This window comes from Trichechus manatus, unplaced genomic scaffold (assembly GCF_000243295.1).
Source record: "Trichechus manatus latirostris isolate Lorelei unplaced genomic scaffold, TriManLat1.0 scaffold00191, whole genome shotgun sequence".
Taxonomy (NCBI): Eukaryota; Metazoa; Chordata; class Mammalia; order Sirenia; family Trichechidae; genus Trichechus; species Trichechus manatus.
In genome coordinates, this window is record NW_004444127.1 from 743,787 (window position 1) to 753,174 (window position 9,388).

A 9,388-nucleotide genomic window follows, 5' to 3' on the forward strand; every position below is an offset into this window, starting at 1 on the left:
CAAAAGAAGAAGTGCCAGGCAAAGAGGAGTGGGCAACCAGAGTCCCACTCCTCTGGGCAGTTGCCAAGCGCGTTGACCTGGGCTATCTGCTTTTATCCGCTCTCCCATTTTGTCTGGGGCAGAGCCCGGCTGCTGTTCAGGAGGATCGGAGGTGAAGTGTCTTAGTGAGGTCGTGTGTCAGGGGCTGGGGAACGGGATGTGTGGCAGTGGCAGTAGTACGAAGATGAAAAATAAGCCCTCACCCCTGCCCCCTCCTCTCAAAGAGCCCCTAGTCCTGAGGTTGGAGACAGAGGACAGGCCCCTGGCAGCCGCGCCATTTGCATCTGGTCTGGGGTCAGGCCCCTCCCCCCTGCAGCCCCGCAGTCGCCTCTGTTATCTGTAATAGTCAAAGGCAGCCACAGAGGGTGACTTCCAGATTTTCAACAGGTTCTCCCAGACCAGCTCCTCCCGGCATGGGGAGCGGGAAGCCGAGGAGCCAGGTCTGGATGGAGGATTATCCTGCTTCCCAGCCCTGCAGTCAGGTGAAGGGGGCTAGCGTGAAAGTTTCCCCGGAATAAATGCTCGGGGTCGAGCTTGCCATTCTCTCCACTTCCCCAGCGGCTCTTCGGAATTCAAAGGAAGCGAGGTCCCGGGAGCAAAGCGGGGAGGCGCTCAGGGGGTGAAGGAAGGAGAGAAGGGCAGAGGGTGGCCTCAGGGACTCCAAGAGCAAGGCCTGGATACCGAGCTGAAGCAGGGAGGCGGCGAGGGGCAGCTCTCTGGTGGAGACGTGCCTCCACCGCGGCCGCCACAGCAGCCGCGGCGGCGGCGACTGGAGACCGAGGGGAAGAGGTTTGGGGAGGGGAGGGAGTGCGGGGAGGGGAGGGACGGCGCAGTGGCTGGGAGGTGGGTGGAGTCGACGGCTGGCGGGCGGCTGCAGCTGCTGCCGGCGTCTCGGGGGCTCCAGGCTGCGCGGCGGATGCAGCGCCGAGCGATCCACATCAAGCCGCGCGAGGCCGCCCGAGCCCGGCCCGCTCCCCGAGCGAGTGCCGCTGTCGCTGTCGCCGCTGCCGCCTAGCGCCCGCGGGTCCCCGGCCACGCCGCCACGGCCAGGAAGGCAGCCGGCGCGGAGCAAGTTGCGAGCGTGCTCTCCGCCCGGGGAAAGTTTCCCCGCGGCCCCGGCGGGAGTTGGCGTGGGTCCGGCTGCAGCCTCCGCCGCTGGAAGGTAGGGGCCTCCGCACCTCCGCGCGGTCTGCAGCTGCGCCTCCGGGACTTGGAGACTCACGCGCTTCCCCGGGTGACCGGGAGACCTGGGGTGGGGGTGTGGAGATAGTGGAATGGGGGCGGGGGGGCTCCAGGACGGTCCCGGGGACGCTCAGGAACCAAGTTTTTCTCAAACTAGCATTGGGGGTGGCGGGCAGGGTCGACGTGCTCGCCTCAGACCCCTGCCCCGAACTGGCCTTGGGCTGGGGGCTTCGTCCCGGACAGGTGCAGCCCAGTCGGCGCACGGCTCCCAGAGTGGTGGGTGAGGGGGCGTCAGGGGAATGGCGGGGGGCTGGCAGGTGTGGTTTCAGGGCTCGGAGTCTCGGTAAGGGCGCGCCCGGAGGAGAGTGCGCACCACGCTGCCCTGGAGAAGGGCGGGTAGGGACTAGAGGACGGGGATCCGGGCAGAGGGGGTGGTGGGACTCAGCAGGGGCACCTGAGGACGGGCTGCCTTCGGAGTCCTTGGCCGCAGGACGGGGTGGAGGCGCGCGCTTACATCCGGGGCCCCCCTTAACCGCTACGAGATGTGCAAGCTTTGGAGGAGCAGAGGCTCCGTGGTGTGCTCTGTGGATCCGAAGCTTGGGCACGTCCAGATTTAGGGAGTGTAGTGGGAGTCCGCTCTGAGGGCTGCTCCGGTCGGGTGGGTTCGCGCCGGCTGTCTGTCCTGGCTGAATTGAGGTGAGTTGGCTCCCGCAAGGGGGCGCCTTTCCCCGGCCTTTTCGCCAACAGGAAGGCGAGTACCAGCTCCTACAAGACAAATGCACGGAAAACCACGACGTACGAACCACAGACCCTCAAAACACGCGGGCCTGCCCCAGGACCCTCCAACCCCAAGCCGGACTAGGGGAGAGGATCCAAGTGTGAGGCTAGGGTTGCCCCAGTTGTAACTGCGCCGTGTGCTGGAATGGTTGGTTGTGGTGAAGTGGTTTTAGTTTGGGCGGGGTGGGGGGAGGGTGGTTGCAGAGTTGGTGGGTGAATAAAAATTCATCCGAAGGAAAACAACCAAAAAAACCTTTACCCTAACAGCGAATTGGTGTGGAGGAAGTGGGACAGATAATTAACTTTGAGATTTCTTGGAGGTGATGAACCCCAAACCACTGAATGCATCCTTTTTTGTGAAAGTTTTGCACCTTCCTTTCCTGAGTCTGGCCAAATCCCTACCTGGTGTGGTCAGAATGAGGGTCTTAGGATGTATCCCCCTCTTATCGGTTCTCTCAGGATGGAGGTGATCAGGGCCCCTTAAAGACTTTAGCAGTCCAAGCTGTAATGTTGCTTTCTCAGCAGTCAGCTAGAGCCCACCCGACTCCCACACACGGTCTGGGGTCCGCAGGCCAAATTCACCCATTCTACAGTTAGTGGTGGAAACCTGCTATGTGTCCCCATTGTCTGACCCCAGGGCCCCTGCTGAGGCCTTGGGAAGCAAGACCCACGAGGGCCTCTGTGAAGAGTATCCTGTCATCTTTGTCACATGCCGGCTGTTCGACCTTGAAGGGACGTTGAAGGGACTGTTGCCTCATCTTTCTCTCCAATTCCCTGTCTCCCTCCTCCCTGCACCCCAAGTGAGTACAAATGAACAAATCAGAGAGTGTGTGGTGTGGCCTCATCCTAGCCAGCAGAAGTTTTCGTCTTTCTCTTGGCTAGAAAATGTGTGGTCATTGGACAGCCCTCCCTAACCCCTCTCTTTTTCTTGTCTTCTGAGTCCTCTGCAAAGGTGATGGAAATGGGCGGTCCCTGACAGAGAGCTGAGGTGCTGGAGTTCACTGTAGCCTGCCAACTGTTTTTGTTGGAGGCTACCAAATTGCTCCAGGACTGAGCTGCCCTAAAGAAGGATCAGCATTATTTTTATTCTGAATAGAAGAGGGGGAGGAGAGAAGAGAAAGAGGAAAGGGTGGAGAAGCCTCTGTCTTCTGGGTTAGTCTTCAAGACATTCCATGGCGCCAGAATACAAAAGGAGATTTTTTGTTTGGTTTTGTTTTTAAAGCCTCTTTTGTTTTTCTGCTGAGGAGAAGCGCCTGCCCTGGGAACCCATCCTTTCTGCCCCCACACCCTACCCCATCTTCACTGAAGAGAAGAGGGATTTAATGTCAGCCTTTGAATTTAGTGTACCGCCTGTGGACTCAGACTTCTCCCAGGCAAACTACAAGATCTTTGATTCAGCAAAATTTCAAGTCTTGGGCACTCTGTCTCCTTGTCTCCCCTGCCCCCCAATTTACTCACAAGGCCAGCCCTTGGAACATTTTTACTCCACCTGGGTCTGAAATGGCAGTATATAAATGAAAGCTCCAGGGTTCTCTCTAGAAGCAGAAATAAATCTGAAGTTGAGGTTAGGACACCTGCGTTTGACTCCAGGAAGGACCCTGTCCCTTTAAAAAATTTCATGTCAGCTTGGAAATAGCTCTCTGAATTACTTAATGAGGTTTTAAGGGTCTAGGGGGATGGACTGGGAATAGGGTGCTGGGCAGAGACAGGTGTGAGAAGTTTGAGCCAAGGGATTATGGTGGCACTTTGTGGGAGGGGGCTGGGAATGGAGAAAACAGTAGATTTGAAATCCGACTCTTCTGGATAATCATTGTGGCCTTGGTTGAGTCACTTCCCCTCTTGAACTTGCCTTCCCAGTCTGCAAAATGAGCGTGTTGGCCCAGGAGATACTGAGAGGCCTTGCAATTTGAAATTAGGAGAGTCTTAACTTTTTAGGGAGGAGTTCCTGGGTGGTGCAAACAGTTGACACACTTGGCTGCCAATCAAAAGGGTGGAGGTTCAAGTCTACCCAGAGGTACTGCGGAATTAAGGCCTGGTGATGTACTTCCAAAAAATCAGCCTTAAAAACCTCATGGAGCACAGTTCTACTCTGAGACATATGGGATGGCCATGAGACAGAGGGCACCTCTCCTGGATGTCCCGCCCTGCCCTGCCCCACTACTCCCCTACACAGCAAAGTCTCTCTGTGAGTAAACTAGGCAGATTCTAAAAACCAGGGCTCCAGTCCTACTTCACATTCTTTTAGTGCTAACAAACATGCGGTATTTTGGAGTGTGTGTGTGCGCGTGCGTGCGTGTGTGTGTGTGTGTGTGTGTGTGTGTGGGCGGGGGGGGTTAATATTGGTGACTGGTGCCTTTGGGAGCCCCACATCTGTCTGTAAGCTCGAGTGAGCATTGCTGCCTTCCTCGTGTTGCCTGTTGGGCTCCCAGTCCCTCTTCTTCTTCCCTGGGAAGAGCCAGTGTTCCGTGGCTGGGCTGCATGTTTTCGGGATCCCCCTTTCCGGGGAGATGCTCTTCTTGCCTAGTTCATCAGCTGTTGAGAAGGAAAACCGGGAACATTTGTTCACACTCAGCTGGGATGCAGCAGGGAAGGGGGGTGGCTTGGAAAACAGCACTTTGGTCCCCCAGAGCAGATGACGCCGGTGGAGCGGCCAATTCTGCAACCTGATGCCGTTGTGCAAATGTGCCAGCTTGGGCGCCTCCTGCCGCACGGGCTGGCACTTTGGACCCATATCAGCACTCCGAGGGGAGGGAGGAAGATAATGAAACACTTTTTAGAAAGAGAGGGAGAGTGAGCTGGTGAGCCACGTGCATGCAGCCGCCAAAGCAGACCTTTCATCTTGGCGCTTGTGGTTTTAAGGTCCAACCCTGCCCTTTGTCTGCACCCAGGACTGTTGACTTAATTAATGAATTGGACAAGTTGGAGATGAGCAAAAACATGCTCCCTGGTTGTGTGAATGTATGTGTGTGTGTACATACTGAGAGGCAATAGGATGGAGTGGGACAGTCACTGACCCAGGAGTTTGGAGACTTGTGTTTTCTCCCTGTTCTGTGCCAAACGGACCTGTTTGACCTGAGTGAGTCACTCCCTTCTCTGAGGCTGTTTCCCTGTTTCTCTAGAGGTGGTACTGCATGGTGGTTAGGCTGCCTGGGTTTGAATGTTGGCTTTATACAACTTGTTAGTTCTTTGACCTTTGGTGCCTCAGTTTCCTGATCTGTAAACCGGGATTAATAATACTTCATTGGATTATTGTCAATAATCTCCTTTATCAATGAGATAAAACATAAAATCCTTTGCGCAGTACCCGGCACCTAGTAAGTGCTCAACAAATGTTTGCTATCATTATTGTCATTATTGTTATTAAGATGGGAGGGATCAACTTTGATCCTTTCCTGCCTGCTCTGATGCTCTGGGGCACGGTGTGTGTGTGTGCTTGTGTGTGTGTGTGTGTGTGTGTGTGTGTGTGTGTGTGTGTGTGTGTCTGTCTGCTTTTGGGGAAGACAAGGGTGAATACAATAAGTTGCTTTTTTGGTTTTCTTCTTCCTTTCCCTGCCTCCTTGAAGAACTCCTCCTGAGTTAAAGTCTTGTGATGATTCTTATGGTAGCCCCATCCTCGTGGCAGGAAGCCCGATTTGACATCACTGCAAAAATCCTGGTTTCTGGCACTTGAGGGATGATATTTCATCAGCTAGTATTTGTCGGTCCTTTCTCTTCCACCCTTTGTTTCCCACCCTTAACCATAGTACGAAGACCATATGTTCACATAATGAGTTTAAGCTGATAAACAACTCCCAGATACATCCAAATAAAAGACCATCTCCCTAGAAGACACTTTCGCTTTTAAAATAAATAGTCTGGTTCCTCCGTTACATTGCATGGTGTCTGGCTGGCCCTTCTTCCCTCTTCGTGTTCTGTTCCTCTGTTCTGTTGCAGGGATGTGGCCTGGGTCAGGTCTGTGATCTAAGGCTTTGGGCTTGATTAGCAGTCCTGGCTGGGGTAGCCTCCTCCTCTGGCACCTTGGGAGGGGACCACGGCCAGACTGAGCCTCTGCCTCATCTCCCTCCAGCAAGGCTGTTGCTCTGAGCATCCCGGCGATGATCATCATGGTGGCAGGCACTTAGGGAGTGCTCACCACGGGCCAGGAGCTAGACAACACTTCATCCTCACCTCTGCCCACTTTATACATTAGAAATTGGTTCAGATATTACCCCATTTTACAGATTTGAAAGTAAGGCCCAGAAAAGTCAAAAGAGTAGGTGATGGGGCTGAGGTTTGATCCTAGCTTGATCTGACTCCCAATCCTATGTTGTAAATCACTATGTGATATCTCCTCTTACCTGTTCCTCTTGTATCAAAACTTCTTGTGGCCCCCAAAGGCCCCAGGAAAGATATTCCTGAGATGTCCCTTCTCCCGCCTTTTGATCATCTTTTGGGCTTTTCATCCTGCATCAATTACTTGGCCATCATGGGGACAGGGAATAGTTTTTTTGGGCATGGCTGCTTGCAGGAAGGGAATGATCTTATTAATCAGCAAAAAGTGGTAACGGAAGGGGAATGCACGTTGGAGTCACAGGTCTGAATTTGAATCTTGTTTCTGCCACTTAGGGGTTGGGTGGCCTTGTTTTCCTTATTTGTGGAAATCAGAATAATAGCAACATTAATACTCTTAAGCAGATTAACACTAGATGCCACAGCAGATGACCCCAGAGTCTCAGTGGCTTAACACAGCAAGTTTAATTCTGGCTCACACAACTTGTGTAACATGAGTCTCTGCTCCACACAGTTAGTCAGGGACCCAGGCTGATGGTGACTCCACCATCTTTGTGTAGCGGCACCTTCGGGAATATGTGGCCTCCAAATTTGCTGCAGAAGGGGAAGAGAGAGATCGAAAAGGCACACTGACACTCAGCTGTGTCAGCCTGGAGGTGACACATGCCACTTCAGTTCTGGTCCATTCGTCAGAACTAGTTACGTGGCCTCAAACTAGCTGCAAGGGAGGCCAGAGAATGTAAGGAAGCAAGGATATTTGATGAGCACTAACTCTCTCTGTATTGGTATTTCCCTAATAAAGTGCTCTGAGGATTAATTGATACAATGCATCTAAAGCTCCTAGCATAGACCTGGTATGTAGTCAGTCTATGAAACATGGAAGCTTCCTTTCCCTAGTAATCCCCGATATGTATTGCTCTTTATAGATTAAATAACCAGTTGTTGTCGAGTTGACTCCAACTCATGGCAGCCCCACGTGTGCACAATAGAACTGTACTCCATAGGGTTTTCATGGCTGTGACCTTCCAGAAGAAGATCACCAGGCCTTTCTTCTGACCCCCCTCTGGGTGGATTTGAACTGCTAAACTTTCAGTTCGTAGCTGAGTGCTTAACTGTTTGCATCACCCAGGGACCTTCTTTATAGATTACAGATTGTGTATATGGAAATTATTTCATTTGAGCCTCCTGACAACCTTCTGAGGTAGGCTAGGAAGGCAGATCATATTGTGCCTATAATACTCTGTAGCGAAGTATAGCTCAGAGAGGCCAGGCGACTGGGAAGAGCACCCACAGCCCAGGACTAAGCCAGGCCCTTGACCTTCAAATCAGTGCTCTTGGCACATCTCCCACCCACTTCCACCCCCTATGACCTTCTTTGGCTTAATGAGTTTTACTGATCTGAGAACTTTTTCCAGAATTTTTTCCAGAGTCTTCTGAAACCTACCTCTGCCCCTCCTTTCTCTCTTTCACCATTCCCTTATGGTGTGGAATTTCTGTATTTATCTTATGTGTATGTTTGAGTGTGTGTGAGAGGAGAGGAGACTACCCAGAAGCTGAAGGAGAAGGGTGGCGACATGAGGTGAGAGAAACTGTATATTTTAAATATTTGTAGTGAAAGCCATAGGAATTTGGGCCCCAGACGCACTGTTTTGGGAACTGCTGTGGATTTGCGTTGCAGGGTGTCCCCTCAGATGACACACAGGGTTATCAGTGGTTTCTCCTCCACCCATGCAGCCCCATGCTGGCCCCTTGCATCCTTGTGGGATTGGGCTGCGAAAGAGAGGGGGCCTATGACGCTTTCCAGTCCTGGGGACAGTAACATGGCCAGGCCTAGCTTTGAAACCCTAGCTGTGGGCTTCCCAAACACCAACAGTGGTATCTCTGGAGAAGATGGAGTTGATGAGCAAGCAGAGAAAAGGCTGGAAGAAGAAGAAACTGAGAAAGAGCCTCAGTTTTCTCCTCTGCAAAATGGGGAGAATACAGGGAAGCTGTGAGGCTGATCAAGCACCTGGCACATGGTGGAGGTGAACATGTCTGCTCATCTCTCCTCTCCCACTGTAAGAAGGAAGAGCTGTCTTTGCCTGGGGAGAGGTGTAGAGTGGCCCAGCATACCTGCTCTCTTGGATGGAGCGGGACTGGGCTCCCATCCCCAGCAGCCTCTGGCCAGGCTCTCATGTTAAATAACTATGGCTTCCATTTGAAATGGGAGAAGAATTTGGAGACTTGGGCCTTGGACTTAGGCCTGTCTTTTCATGTCTATTTACACTTGGGAAGTGGGGGGCTGCTGAGTGAGGCTCCCTGCCACTCCCTGTGTTGCTGCCTCTCTGGCTGGGACAGATTGTAGTGCGCTCTCGCTGGCCAAGTGTGGCTGAGCTTCCCGGGGGAGCAGCCCTGCCACCTGGTGCCTGACATTTAGGGTTCTTCCAGCAGAGCAGGCCCAGCGCCTCACCAGCTCCAGCTTTTTAGCCCAGGGGAGAATGAGGTATCTCTCCTGCCAGAACAGAACTGCCCCTTCAAAGAACCCCATGGAATAGCTGGGTGGGCTGGGCACAGGAGTGGAGGGGCGTTTGGTTGGAAGGGAATTGCTCCTTAAGGCAAGGTTCTGAGGTGGCCCCTTCCGTACCTGGGCATAGTAGATACGTGTTCCTGGCCACAGTAAAGAGAGTGGCTTTCCAGGGCAGCCACGTCCAAGATATTAGGAAGACATGCTGACTTCTGGTTTCCCTGAGGAAGTATTGTGCAGGCCCACTTACACCCACGAGTTAGACGCTGTCTTACTACCTAGTGCTGCTCTAACACAAGTGTATGGTTTTAAAGAACAGAAAATTTATTTTCTCACCACTCTAGAGGCTAAAAGTCCACTCTAGGGTCTTGGCTGTGTTGATTCCTTCCTTGTTGGTAGCCCTGGCTGTTCCTGGGCATTTCTTGGTTTGTATATCATCCTCATGTGGCTTCTGTCTTCCCCCATATGTGTGTCTCTGTGTCTAGTCTAGTCTTTTTATAACTCAAGTGATTAGGTTTAGGATCCACCCTACACGGTATGACCTCATTAACACGACAAAAGAAAAACTCTATTTCCAAACAGGATCACATCTGAAGGTACAAGGGCCAGGAATTCAAC

General features: G+C 52.7%; 1 long non-coding RNA gene across 1 annotated transcript in view; it reads left to right on the forward strand.

Annotated features, from left to right (window-relative positions):
- Nucleotides 1–977: 977 nt before the first annotated feature.
- LOC111822663 (uncharacterized) overlaps nt 978–9,388 on the forward strand; it is a 145,372-nt gene continuing 136,961 nt past the window's right edge. The window contains exon 1 of the long non-coding RNA XR_002825805.1: nt 978–1,201. This is a non-coding gene — a long non-coding RNA (uncharacterized LOC111822663). The remainder of the gene's footprint in view (nt 1,202–9,388) is intronic.